General features: G+C 38.7%; 1 pseudogene; it reads left to right on the plus strand.

Moving 5' to 3' along the window:
• Positions 1-13,026: 13,026 nt before the first annotated feature.
• On the plus strand, positions 13,027-14,304 carry LOC132628658 (F-box protein CPR1-like; annotated as a pseudogene).
• The last annotated feature ends 1,476 nt before the right edge of the window (positions 14,305-15,780 follow it).

Below are 15,780 nucleotides of genomic sequence, written 5' to 3' on the forward strand. Positions count from 1 at the left end.
CCAATTACATACATAAAACATTGTGGAGCCAATTATGAACGTTTTAGTGTAATCCGGTTCCATTTGGGCAAATTATAGATGTTTAGGCAATTGTTTCAACAAGGCATGAAAACTTAATTCAATTCTATTGAATGAAAAAGGGTCAAATTCAACCTCGGATTTCTAGGAATAGGATCGTCCCCGAAGCTCGTATCCAAACCTATTATGTCTAAGACATGCCAAAAGAAGGAAAAGTGAAGCCTTACATACCTTGTTCGCTTCTTACGCTTGTCCAAACTCAAATCCCGTTTCCTCCAAAATCTACAATTGGTCACAATTACCAAACATTAATTAAAGCCTTTAGAAGTTGAATCTTAAAGTAACACTTGTCTACAGAAATTTCGGCAGCGTTTCCCCTGTAAACGCGCCATCCCCGAGAATTCAACTCGGCCAAAATACCACAACAACAAATCCGAGAATTTAACACGGCCACAATATCAACAACAATACCAACAACTATTCTAACAATAGCCACCATCAACCCAAAACGCATACTAACATTAGCAACCTCGTTCTACAATTTCAACGACGTCTCAATTATATTCAATTCACATTCGATCACACATTCAAGTACTTATCTAAAGTCATTCAAACAATATTCAAGAATACTTCAACAATACGTTCCACATCCCGAACGGCCAAACTAACATACTACCCAAAACTTTCCAATTTCAACAAGAACAACAACAACACATCTCTTTCTTTCAAATTCATAAACCACAACAACAATTTACACATTAACAACCTCATTCCCGCAATTACATAAAATCATATTAAAATCACATTACTTTCCTACAACAACCTTACTACAACTTTCCATACCAACTAGAGCCATAAGCCTTCCATTTACATCACAAAAGCCACAACCACACAACTAATATACTAAGTAAAGTAAATTCACCTTCCCTTCACCAATTACACCACACGGCCACACACTCAATACACACACACGACCACACACTTCATCATACAACATTTCTATGATTTCCATTTATTTCTACATACCACAACACATATATAACCTTCCATAATATATAAAGAACATGAAATTCTTACCTTTTCTTCAAACTTCCACATGCCACAAACGTAGCTTTCTTGCTAAAAGAATTATACCACGTTGAAGAGCGCCTTGAACTTGGTAAGAATTCAAGAAGGAACAAATTTTTGAATCAAAGATCAAAGCTCCAAGATTTTTTTTTCTCTATTCCATTCGGCCGAATGGCCTCTTTGTTCTTGCTCTCACTCTTTTTTTTTTGTCTTCTTGAAAATTTTAGAAATGAACAATTGGTCCCTTTATTTATTATTAGCCACATGGGTTTAATGAACACATGGGCTTGGGCCATAAGTGTATGGCCGGCCACCCTCCAATGTTGGGCCTTTGTTTTCATTTTTTTTAGCCCAATTTCTTTTGGTTTATATTTCGTAATTCACGAAACTAATTTCCGAAACTCCAATTTTGCCCTTAGCCTTCCTCAACACTTCCGCATCAATATTTTTCATGAGCAACATATATATTAGCTAAAATCAAAATATTGTTCTATCTCATACAAGTCACACTTATTTCAATTTATTCGAATGTTCAAGATTACGGGATATAACATCCTCCCCCCCTTTAGAACATTCGTCCTCGAATGTTGAACTGACCTCACAGTGCATTACAATGTTTCGGGGAGGCTTCCTTTATAGTAGTCACATACGATCGTACAACATATCCGTTTGAAAAGCTTAGATTGTCCGTAGGCGTAGCAAATAAATAGGGGTACTCCTTTTCAATTTCTTCTTTCAACTTCTCAGATCTTCTTCCCTCAATCATTGTTGTACCGCGATACCTTAATTGAGTCCACGTTCTTGGTGTATAACTTCTCACCTGACCATTCGTTATAGACACATATTATTCTTCATGTGGTAGCTTCTCTGTCACTTAGATATCACTTGTATGACACACTTGGGAAGAGTCACTAACACATTCACGAAGCATAGGCATGTGGAGGACTGGATGTACCGTTTCTAATTCGATAATATCTCTGATTCATGTATGGCATATTCCATATTCTTTGCGTTCATCGCTTTGGTACCCCCTTTCGGCTTCCCTCTAACGTACACTCCTTATAGTTAGACGTTGTTTCATGTTAATTATTCCTACTCTCATTATTGCTTCCTCTCCTGGAGCTCAGATTATCATAGTTCATTTCAATTCTAGTATGTTCTCCCCCCCCCCCCCCCCCCCTTTTAGGAGGGTCCATATATGCCTATGATTTTTAAGTAACCATCGCCTTCCACGATTTACTTACAATTGAGGTCTTTTCTTTGGGAGTGAGTAGCTTCTTCTCTTGTCGTCTATAGGATCGAATCCGAGGCTCGTAAGGTATTGCTGTTATTGCGCGAATCGGTTCCATTCTTAAATAATCTTTCAGAATTTTCTTATGTTCAAATCAACCGTACCAACATGGCTGTGAAATTATCTTTCCGTGATAAGTAATTAGTCTGCCATCTTATCATAATGCCTTCCGTACTTCCATATGCTTGTCCTATTCTCACCGTTAATTCTTTTCGAGCTTGTCCCTCTTTATCCTATACTATTTCATTCTAATTTCTTACAAATCTATCCTTCAAATTTTTCCACGTAAATAATTTCATACTTTACCCGTCGGTTCTTTTAGAGGCTCTACTTAATTATGCTTCTTGCTTTTCATCCTTTCCGACATTTTAATCTCCTTATCTTCCACGCGTTACAACACTGGTTATTAAAGTCTACCTATCGATCAATATAGTCATGAATGAAACGTCCTATGCATACATATATATATTACTGCCATTTCTCTTACAAAACATTTCCAAACGCTTGTTCAAACCTATTCTGATTCCAGAACCGCGTTGCCCTTCCTTCTTTTTCACCAAGCTAGTCCGTCTCAGCCTACGCGGCCTTTATAAGGTTTCTAATCACTCCACCTACTCTCCTTTACTTTAGGTTACCCCAAATTCCCATTTGTCTCTTATAACTAGATTTGTAGAAATTTTAGTATACTTTCCAGGGGGTCACCCATCCCAAAATTACCCTGGCTTTAGCACGCTTAACCTCGAAACTTTGGTGCATTTCGATACGTTAATGTCGGTATAATTACATCCACTACCCAGTACGACCTTTATCACGTAATTTAAGACAAGTCGGGGGTGGTCTTGACAATTTTTGGAAAGTTCTCGTAGCGGGTCCCACTCCGATCTAAAGAGGGTCTTTTATTTTTCTTCCTGTGTAGTTACCGAGTTAGCCTTTTTAAATTCTCAACTTTCTCTTTTTATTTGTATGTATAGCTACCTCTGACGGTCCTACCAATTTCCAGGTTTTTATTCCAGTTCTTATGACAATCGGGGGGGAAATACATAATAAAATAAAGTCTGAATCTATCAATGCATATACATTTCAATAGAAACTTGACAGTATACCTGTAATCATGTCGGGTGACGCCTCCTGGTCCTGCCGACTGACCAAAGCATATAAGCGGTTCGAAGGACCGCGAGAACTGGGAGCTCCGCCTCGACCTCTACCGCGACCTGCTGGCATCGGCCGCATAGCTACAGAAGGGGAAGATGAGCCGGCAACTGCTCCGGTAGGGTGGGCTGAACCGCCTGGACCACCCCTAAATGGACACTCCCTCATAACATGGCCCGGACGGCCGCAAGCAAAACATGCATCTGTACCAAAACGACATTCCCCGAAATGGGGCTTACCACAGTGAGAACACCGAGGCAAAGGTGGCCTCGTCTGACCGGAACCTCTGTCCGCCCGCGAACCCGAGGCCCTAGAACTATGGCCTACTACTGTGTGCCCAGTACTATCAAATCGCCTGCCCGTGAACTGTGAAGACATACTACGGGCTGGCTGAGAAAAATATCCACTGTGCTGCTGCCAAGGCTGACTGCTTCGAGACTCCCCGAAATATCCACCTGATCTAGCCCTCTTGGGCTGCCTCCTATCGTGATCCCTACCCGACTGAACCTCTCTATGTCGGTCTTCCATCCCTTGCGCGTAAGCCTGTAACCGTGCAATGTCCATTCCGGACTGAGATGCCACCGCCATACAGCTATCCACCAAATAATGATCGAGTCCCATAACATATCGGTGCATCCTGTCAGTCATATCGGCTACAATGGTAGGTGCATACCTGGCCAGGGAGTCAAACTCTAGGCTATACTCTCGGACACTCCTGCCCCCCTGTCTCAGCTGTAGAAATCTATCAACCCTCGCTCATCGCAACTCGGGCGGCAGGAAATGGCTGAGAAAAACGGCTGTAAACTCATCCCACACAGCCGGAGGGGCACCCTCGCCTCTGGACAGCTCCCAGGACTCATACCAATTGACCGCTACATCCCGCAGTCTATATGAAGCGAGATCGATAGACTCGGTCTCGGAAGCTCTGACTAATCTCAGTGTACGCTGTATCTGTCGAATAAAGTCCTGGGGGTCCTCGTCGGGCTTCGACCCATAAAACTCCGGAGGATTAAAGGTCAGAAAGTGGCGAACTCTTATACTGTCGCGTCTATCCACATAATCACGCCCTGGTCCAGGCCTGTGAGCCTGCGCTGCTACTAACCTTGTCAATAACTGGACAGCATCTCTCATTGCCCTATACTCTGCTCCTAACTGAGGAGCTGATGGCTCTGGCGCTGGAGCCTCTGGAGCTACTGGGGGAGCCGCTCCAGGCTCCTCTGGTGGGGGTGTAACAGAACCCTCTGACTGGGGAGCACTACCGGGCACAATCTGAGCATGAGCCCGAGTGACTCTCTGTATCTGGCTATCCTCTCCTGCCACTGCTTTGACCTTCTGGGCAGCCGTCGCCTTCCTCGGAGGCATCGCTGAAAACATAACAGCCGGTCAGAAAGAAATCATCCTAATAGCACAACTCTATCGCACGATCTAAGATCCAAAGAAAGGGTAACATCCTAAATGTCCTGTAGCCTCCTGTTTATAGATGTGGTGCACAACACACCGATAAACAAGACTCTACTAGACACGACCTGTAGACATTCCGAGGACAAACCGCTCTGATACCACTTTTGTCACGACCCAACCCCGTGGGCCATGACTAGTATCCGAGCTAGACACCCGTACATACCTGTTACTAAATCGACATAGCCATATCTTATTCATACCCAACATATGATAATTTATTCAAGTGCTACTCTGAAGCAGCCGCGTATATCGTACATATCATATCGAAGCATATATATAAGTACATATATATGTATATATAAGCCGTTGAGGCCGTCGTAGCAAATAGGATCACTTAAATGCAAACCACAGACATAACCAAACCATAGCGACCCACTACCCACATATATGTCTACAAGCATCTAACAAAACAGAACAGAATCATATGACGGGACAGGGCCCCGCCGTACCCCTGAATATACACATACATATACATAATGGAAGAGTATATACCGAAAGATGGGCTCCAGAACAAGGGATCCCTCCAGAGCAGCCGAACAAATGACCTAAGCTGTCGGATCTCTCACACGAACGTCTGTACTGCGGGAATGAAACGCAGCCCCCGAAGAAAGGGGGTCAGTACGGAACCACATACATGTAAATCAACACCCAAGATACGAACGTAGTGATATACCAACATATTTATCGACATCTGAAGGCTCAGAAATAAGTTTTGGTTCAATCGGAATTAGTATACGGAAGTTACGAGCCTTTGAAGTACAGAATGTCCAATAAGCATTTCAGCAACCATTATTATGTCAAAATCCTTTTGGATGTCATTATGAATCGAATCAAACGGAACTTGGAATCTTATACACGTATCAAACATATCAAGGCTCGAGGGGACAACCGGATGTATTATCATACCAAATACCTTTCGGATGTTTCGACGAATTATGTCAAAGCGAAACTTTTTGAGATCGTTTCCATGTTCCAGAATAGTTTGTGAGGCTCAATAGAATATTGAAAATAGTTGTCGATTAGTAGTGAGAAGGGTAGCTAGAACATTTCCTTTAAATATTACTTGAAAGCAAATCAATAGCACAATAGGAGGAGAATCAGAAAGAGTGGGCCCATCTCGGGCCAACTGAGGCGGCACACACCAATTACATACATAAAACATTATGCAGCCAATTATGAACGTTTTAGTGTAATCCGGTTCCATTTGGGCAAATTATAGATGTTTAGGCAATTGTTTCAACAAGGCATGAAAACTTAATTCAATTCTATTGAATAAAAAAGGGTCAAATTCAACCTCGGATTTCTAGGAATAGGATCGTCCCCGAAGCTCGTATCCAAACCTATTATGTCTAAGACATGCCAAAAGAAGGAAAAGTGAAGCCTTACATACCTTGTTCGCTTCTTACGCTTGTCCAAACTCAAATCCCGTTTCCTCCAAAATCTACAATTGGTCACAATTACCAAACATTAATTAAAGCCTTTAGAAGTTGAATCTTAAAGTAACACTTGTCTACAAAAATTTCGGCAGCATTTCCCCTGTAAACGCGCCATCCCCGAGAATTCAACTCGGCCAAAATACCACAACAACAAATCCGAGAATTTAACTCGGCCACAATACCAACAACAATACCAACAACTATTCTAACAATAGCCAGTATCAACCAAAACCACATACTAACATTAGCAACCTCGTTCTACAATTTCAACGACGTCACAATTATATTCAATTCACATTCGATCACACATTCAAGTACTAATCTAAAGTCATTCAAACAATATTCAAGAATACTTCAACAATACGTTCAACATCCCGAACGGCCAAACTAACATACTACCCAAAACGTTCCAATTTCAACAAGAACAACAACAACACATCTCTTTCTTTCAAATTCATAAACCACAACAACAATTTACACATTAACAACCTCATTCCCGCAATTACATAAAATCATATTAAAATCACAATACTTTCCTACAACAACCTTACTACAACTTTCCATACCAACTAGAGTCATAAGCCTTCCATTTACATCACAAAAGCCACAACCACACAACTAATATACTAAGTAAAGTAAATTCACCTTCCCTTCACCAATTACACCACACGGCAACACACTCAATACACACACACGGCCACACACTTCATCACACAACATTTCTATGATTTCCATTTATTTCTACATACCACAACACATACATAACCTTCCATAACATATAAAGAACATGAAATTCTTACCTTTTCTTCAAACTTCCACTTGCCACAAACGTAGCTTTCTTGCTAAAAGAATTATACCACGTTGAAGAGCGCCTTGAACTTGGTAAGAATTCAAGAAGTAACAAATTTTTGAATCAAAGATCAAATCTCCAAGATTTTGTTTTCTCTATTCCATTCGGCCGAATGGCCTCTTTGTTCTTGCTCTCACTCTTTTTTTTGTCTTCTTGAAAATTCTAGAAATGAACAATTGGTCCCTTTATTTATTATTAGCCACATGGGTTTAATGAACACATGGGCTTGGGCCATAAGTGTATGGTCGGCCACCCTCCAATGTTGGGCCTTTGTTTTCATTTTTTTTAGCCCAATTTATTTTGGTTTATATTTCGTAATTCACGAAACTAATTTCCGAAACTCCAATTTTGCCCTTAGCCTTCCTCAACACTTTCCCATCAATATTTTTCATGAGCAACATATATATTAGCTAAAATCAAAATATTGTTCTATCTCATACAAGTCACACTTATTTCAATTTATTCGAATGTTCAAGATTACGGGATATAACATGAACGAATGATATATATGTATGCTTCTAAAGAAAACTCTATTCTTTGAACCTCTAAGATGGCCGACGTTTTTGATCTCCATATGGTTTGCTACGCATTTATGATGTTTGAAAGATTCTAGTTGGTATATTTCCGAATGATGTCCGAAAAATATTTGATATGGCTAAAGTTTTGGATACATGTATTTTGATATGTACATATGATTCTAAGACCCCATTTGATTTGCTCTTTAGCGATAGTTGGAAGTTTCCTAATATGATTGCTACTCGAAATTTCCAAAAGAGCTTCTGAAATGTTTTTAGAAAGTTCTGTACTTCAAAAGTTTGAAACTTTCACATACTAACTCCGATTGACCCGAAACAGATTTATGAGCCTTCAGATGTCGTAAATATATTTGTCCATTGAGTTTTGATATTTGTTTATGTAATTATATGCATATGGTTTCTTCACTACTTCGCTCGTGCATACTACTATGATATCGTTCGCCGGAACCCGGGCCGGTTTTGTGATCGTGCACACTATGTTATATTTGGCAGTATGATGTGTTACGGTTCCCGAGACCTCGCATGTGATATGGCATATGATATGTTCTGGTGTTGTGATATGTTATGATGATACGATATGTTCGGGGATTGTACGGAGATATGAAGCCTTTTGGAGTATGATGTGTTGTGGCGCCAGCGTCGGAGTGGCGGCCACGTTCCTGAGCCCTACGCATGATTTTTATTTGCATCATATATATATATATATATATATATATATATATATATATATATATATATATATTCAGCACATGTTTTGATATACTAATTCTGTATCCATTTTCTGTACTCCTCACTTCAGCTATGATTTGGATTTCTGTATTTCATGTTTTGCATACTCAGTACATATTTCATACTGACCCCCTTTCTTCAGGGGCTGCGTTTCATGCCCGCAGGTACAGACGTTCGTTCAGGTGACCCGCCAGTGTAGGGTACATATTCTGCTGTTTGGAGCACTCCTTTTGATCCGGAGCTCATATTTTTGGTACATATCTTTTGTTATACATGTTCTGTATATATATGGCTATTTGGGTACGGAGGGGCCCTGTCCCGTCATATGTTTCTGTTATGGTTTGTAGAGGTCTGTAGACATATATGTGGGTCATGAGTCATGTTTGTTCGTTTGTGATTATGATCTGTGTCTTAATGCGGTCCCGTTTGCTATTATGGCCAAAACGGCCCATTTGTTCGTATATGTGTGTATATCTGGGCGATGTGTATTCCGCCAGCCTACTGGATTTGATATGATGTTTCGGTACGGGCGACCGCTTAAGATGACATTTGTTTTCAGTATCTGTTTGAAATAGCGCATATTACGTTTGAATAAATCTTTGATATGTCGATCTGGTACGTAAGTCTGTTTGGGTGTCCAAATAGGGCACCAGTCACGGCCCACGGGGCTGGGTTAATAGGACTAATATTCCTAAATTTGTCGAGTAGTATGCTCAATAAGAAGACTTTTTTGTTAGGTAGTTCAATAGAAATAGGATTAGTTGTCATGACCCAAACTGATGAGTCGCGACAAGTGCCTGACTTCTACTGACCAGACACCCTTATACTCATACCTGGATCTTACTGAATAACAGGGTGGCCGATACACGACTCATAACTAAGCTATACTGACTTCTGTAGTAACAACACAATGAACTCTGCATCGAGAACTCACAAACACACACACACACACACACACACACACACACACACATATATATATATATATATATATATATATATACACGTACTGAATATAACTGCGCAAGCCGACCAGGCCGCTATGCAGGCTGTACAACAAAATAAGAGCCGACAAGGCTACATAACATCCCAACTATATACAACTGTCTACAGACCTCTAATGGAGTACAAGCTGTAGAAAGGACGGGACAGGGCACTGCCATACCCATATACATATGAAACTAGCATACCAAAATAGACTGCAACTCCGAGACAATAGAGTGCACCAACAACCGCTGGAGAGGAGCCCTAAGAATATCGATCGCCAACCTGTCTATCCGAACCTGCATGGCATGAATGCAGCACCCCCAGGCGAAGGGGTGTCAGTACGGAAAATGTACTGAATATGTAAGGCAGCAAGAAAACATAGTAAATACAATATGAATCAGAAGGAATACGAGAATCAACCTGAACTGTAACCTGTCACTACGAGCCATGTGTATGCCTGATAATCTCTTAAAAAAACATGTGTCTTCACCCATTCGCTCCTTCGAGCTTCCCCCCGTCAGGCATCATATCATATAGGCCCCTTCAGGCATCATAATCATCATACACCAGCTGATCAGGTGGTGCGCGTATATAATGCCATAGCCTTTTCCCTTTATATATATATATATATATATATATATATATATATATATATATATATATATATATATATATACAAATGCATATGCAACTCATAAGACTTGGAAACTCCCTTCGGAGCAACTCTGACTCGTATTAGGAACTTCTTCCTATAACCATTCGTCTCCTTCAAGACTTAACATTAACATGAAGTGCATGAACAAGGAATTCTTATGAACGTCCCCTTCTGGACTTAAACATGAAGATAATGTATGGACATAAAAGCCTATGGCTGTCCCCTTCGGGACCTGGAAGGTAACATGTAAACGTGTATAGATTATAGAACTAGGAAGGTGCCCCTTCGGGACTTAGAATCAAAACAATTGTGAACTTAAGATAACAACATGGAGTATCAATGAATAATCATTTCTCATGTTCTAAGAGTGGAAATTGTTATGGAACATGTTTAGCTATACTTTGTTTGCGTATGAATCATGCCAAAAGAACGAAGAAAGGTTCGCCTTCCATACCTCAAGGTGTATCTAAAGATCCAACGTCTACTTCTCGGACTCGTAAGTCTACAATCAAGATAACATAAATCACAATTAGACCATTTACATCCCTTATTATCTACTTCGAGTATAAATGGAACTTAACGAATTTCGGGCAGCATTTCCCCTATAATTCTTACTCCAATCCAACTCTAAAATAGCCCACAATGTACATAACTTCACCAACAACAATAAAAACATCATATAGCAACCTAAACAAGTGAGAATCTCTCAAAAAATCTAATAAAAAACAGCCCACAAGGCCACCATACCAACAAACTAATTTACGCCTTCATAACACCATTTCCGTCACTTTAAACTAGGGGATGCTTCCATAAAAAACTCAATTAACATAAGTAAGGAATGAATCATACCTTAAACTCCAGAAAACTCAATGAAGATCTTAGCTCCAAGCTTCAAAAATCACCACACACTTAGGCATCAACACCATAATGTTCTTCCAACTAATTCCCAAATTTTAAGATGGAAACTTGGTTTAATTTGAGGAAAATCATTTGGAGGGCCATGGAGAGCCTTTAGGAAGTATTAGGGTCTGCTTGGATGAAATTATGAAGAAAGAGTCGAGCCCCAACTTTATATATCAAGGGACAAAGGTGTCCACCGCCTCAAATGGACGGTGGCGTTGACATGGTCAACGAAGGCGTCAACGTGTCGACGGCCCGTCTTTATGCCACCGTCGACATGCCACAGCCCCTGATTTTCAGGTAGCTGGGTATCAACATGCCTCTGATCGGTGTCAAAGCGTTGACGAGTCATCAACTTGTGGCGTCAAGTTGCATTATGCACTTTTCCGTTCGTCGTCGATTCGTTTAATCTCTAGTCCTTCTAATACTTGTTATACTTAAACTTGGCTATTCTTATGCAAGAGTTAAGCATGTCTAGTATCTCATAATCTTAAATATGAATTTTAAAACTCGAGGCCAAGATGATTGATACACCATAGACTAAAGACATATTGAAATGGCAGATGTAACATTAGTAACGTTAATAGTAATAGGATAATACTTAGTTCTTTCAGGTAGTTATAAGGAATAGAATTAGAGCTTATTAAACATAGAAAAGTAGTTCAATATCTCAAGACTATTTTAGTCAACCAATATTTATATTTATGCTTCTATTATCGGTTCGTGCTTTGCACGGATATCCCATGTAAATAAAATTGCAACAAAAAATGAAAAATAAATCCCAAATTAACTAATTTTAATTACGTGACGTCTACAAATTTCTCATGATTTATTATTTGTTGCAGCAATACTATCTACGAAACGTAATGTTTTTAGTTTCAACACACAGACTAACTTAAATGTAAGTATGACTGAGTAATAACAAAGTAAATTTGTCAGAAGAATTTATTTTAGAGTAAAAAGCATGACATTGGTTCAACACCATCTTATTAAGTTGATAGACTTATGTAGTATCGGATATCATAGTCAAACTGAAATTTACAGTTGTCATACTCATCACCATAAACTTATTAGAGTTGACAAAAAGAAAGATTAACATCAACTGAGTATTTTATAGTTTTTTTGGGCTAAAAAATAATCACTACTTACCTTATTATTAGACCAATAACTCATGTAGGTGTGGCTTACAAGGCGCTTTTTCGCTAATTCTTTTTCCCCATTATTCTGTAGCATACTTTTCAAAACTCGGTATGTATAATGTTTGAGAACAAAATTGATATAGCATGGACTGTAAATTAAAAATAAATGCGCCAAAAATTGTGTAATATTTAATAGGGCAGATTTTGATTTAATAATGTTGAATTTAATACATGATGATTCGAAATCTACAGCCATATTATTTTTCCTTCATCGGCACCATATAATTAGATTGCAAATTTGTAATGGCGGAAGCTATTCATACAGTAATCGAATAGCAAGGTGGTAGTCAATTGAAGCTACCGTTTCCTCGTAGAATTCCACCTCATGATTAAGTATATCAGTGAAACTTTTTGGTTAAACAAACCTTTTGCAACTCAAGTTCATGATTCTATCTCTTCTTTCGATGGTCATTCCTCTATTATAATATTACAATTATAAGCAACATTAAGGGTATAAAAGTCGTTCAATATTTGAAGAATATTTTGGTCAATCAATATTTATATTCACGCTTTTAATATCATATATAGCTAGATACAGACAATATAATATAACATAATATAATATTATAAATTTAGTACATAGGATGCAATTCACAGTGTCTATATGTAGTTTGTGGTAGTATTGTGTAATTATTTGAACTCAAGTATTTTAATATGCGAGAACTACGCTTGTCGATCGAATTTGAATCTGATAGTAATCCCCGGACAATGTAATGCTAAGGATGTTCAAAGAAACACCATTCTCCTATGTCCGATGAACATTACAAGATGTCGGATGGACTTGCTCAGAAAATGCCCGAAGATGTTGTAGTTTGTATACTTTTGAGGCTTCAAGTGAAATCTCTCTTGCGATTCAATTGCGTCTCAAAAATTTGTTACATTCTCTTGCAATCATCCACTTTTATCAATCTTTATCTCAATCGCGCTACAACTGTAGCAGATGAATTCATTCTTCTTAAGCGCTCATTCAAAGAAGATATAAATCAATATAAAACAGTTTTCTCTTTTCTTTCTGGTGATGGTGATGATTATCTTAACCAATTTTTCCAGACCTCGATGTGCCATATATGACCGATACTCATAGTATTATTTTTGATCAACTAATCGGTCCTTGCAATGGTTTGATTGCTTTGACGGATAATGTTAGAGCTGTCATATTTAATCCATCTACTAGAAATATTAGGCTTCTCCCTCCTAGCCCTTTTGACCGTCCAAAGGGATTCCATCGATCCATCAGATGCCTTGGATTTAGCCTTGACACTGTTGTGAACGACTATAAGGTTATTAGAATATCTGAGTTTCTCAAGGATGATCGTTACAGATATATTCAAGTGGAAGAGGAAAATGTTGAGATTTATGAATTGGGTATTGATTGTTGGAGAGAATTGGATCATGTAGATCAACAGTTACCCATCATACATTGGTTGTCTTGCTCTCAGATGTTTTATAAGGGAATTTGTCATTGGATTGCCCGAAAGGTAATTCTTTGTTTTGACATGAGCACTGAGATTTTTCGAAATATAAGAATGCCTGATACTATTCATAATTTTCGCAACGACCCACATCGTAGCCTTGTAATCTTAAATGAGTCTCTAACCTTGATATGTTACCCTTCCGTCGTGCCAGTTATTGATCCAACAGAAGATCTGATTGAAATATAGATATTGAAAGATTATGATGTATCTATTAGAGGTCTTCCGATTAAAATACCATTAGCAGTTTGGAAACATAATTTATTGCTTTTTCAAAGCAGAACAGGATTTCTGATGACCTATGATATTAATGTTGATGATGTCAAGGAGTTCAATTTACACGGTTGTTGTGAAAGCATGAGAGTTATAGTTTATAAAGAAAACATAACCAAGATACCAAGAGGAAGCGAGAACGGTGAACAAATTCAGAAATTCTAGAGAAGGTATAACACATCAAATTCAACTTGTTAATTAAAATGGACAAGTAATTACACATAGGGCCGGCCGGCCGGCCAAAAATAACTTTGTCTGCTAGTTATATATAGAAAAAAATACATATATATACATCAATGTATTGAAGTAATAAATTTGCTAGCTATTATATTGGTAGACTATATACAATGTAGATATCCCATTTAAAAATTGATATAAAGAGACTATTTCATCGTGAAGATTTTAATATTTTTTTTCTGTGTAGCCTAATGATGTTATTAGTTATGGCAAATGCATATGTATTGGGTAAAATCCCATAAAGCCAAGTGATTGTATTAGGTGTTGACACGTGGAAGTAGCGACAGATCAGACATGAGTCAGCAAGTAAGAGACACCGGGTAACATGGCCAGTCAAAGATCTTGTTTTATTGGCAGCCTCCGGACACGAAGGCGAGGATCAAAGGAAGTGTTATTGGAGTCAGACTACCGATCATGTGTGAGGAAGCCCATCAGGTGACCTCCTGGGATCTCCTCCAACCCTTATTTACACATTCCTGGGATCTCCTCCAACCCTTATTTACACATTATTACAAATATTTATTTGATAATTAAGAGGAAATAATTAGCGGATCGTGTACTCTATATATCAGCTATGAATAAAGAGCTTCAGTTTCATTATAAGACATTCTGATTTCAGTAAGTAAAACACTTAAAATTTCTTTTGAGTTTTGATTTTAAGGATACTTTCAAGCTTGCTAAGGATACTTTCAAGCTTGCCCAGAGGGTTTCTCTTAAAACCAGATTCCAAGAAGTCTCTAGGATCCAAGCTCGTCTTGTTTGATATTTAGATTATCTTTCATAGTTGTTTTAATTAATTTTTATTCATTATCTTATCAATTTGGTCATCTTGATTCTCGTATCCATAAACCACATCTACAAATTCAACTGTACAGTTTTATGGGTAAACGGTTGGTGCCCACTGTGGGGCTTGGAAAATTGTGTGTAAAGAACCATTTGGTTGTTTTGAGCTTTATGACTTCTTTTCCCCAAATACCCTTCCCGTAGTTTCATTTCAGTGTTTACGACTTGCGAGGATGGAAAGGATAGTTCCTGAGGTAATCGGACGAGTTTCAGATTAGTTTTAGTGATTTAGGAAGTTTTCAAGTTAAAGAAATGAAGATGTTTGAACAAAGTCAACACTAGGGGTAATGCGTCATTTTCAAAGTTTTGTAGATTCTATTAGGTTTGAAATGTAATTTATGACTTAATCGAGCTTTTGGTTCGGGTCATGAGGCATTCGGGTGTGATTTTCATCATTGGTTGAATTTATAGGTTTTGGAATTTAGGAGTTGACAGTGGTCAACACCGGGTCAGTATGACCTCTTTTGGAAACATCAACGCGAGAGAGTTAGAAGCGTGTTTTATGAATGAAATGCACAATTGGTTTGTGTTCTGGGGGGGTTCTAGGTGAGTTTTGGGTATCCATTCTGAGTCTAGAGGACAACAGAAATTTTTGGTGTCCGGTTTCGGATTTTCTTTCTTCGCGTTCGCGAGGGAGGGATGCATTGGTGTGGTTGCGTTTGCATGGGCCTCCTCG

The sequence above is a fragment of the Lycium barbarum genome, chromosome 2, assembly GCF_019175385.1.
Source record: "Lycium barbarum isolate Lr01 chromosome 2, ASM1917538v2, whole genome shotgun sequence".
Taxonomy (NCBI): Eukaryota; Viridiplantae; Streptophyta; class Magnoliopsida; order Solanales; family Solanaceae; genus Lycium; species Lycium barbarum.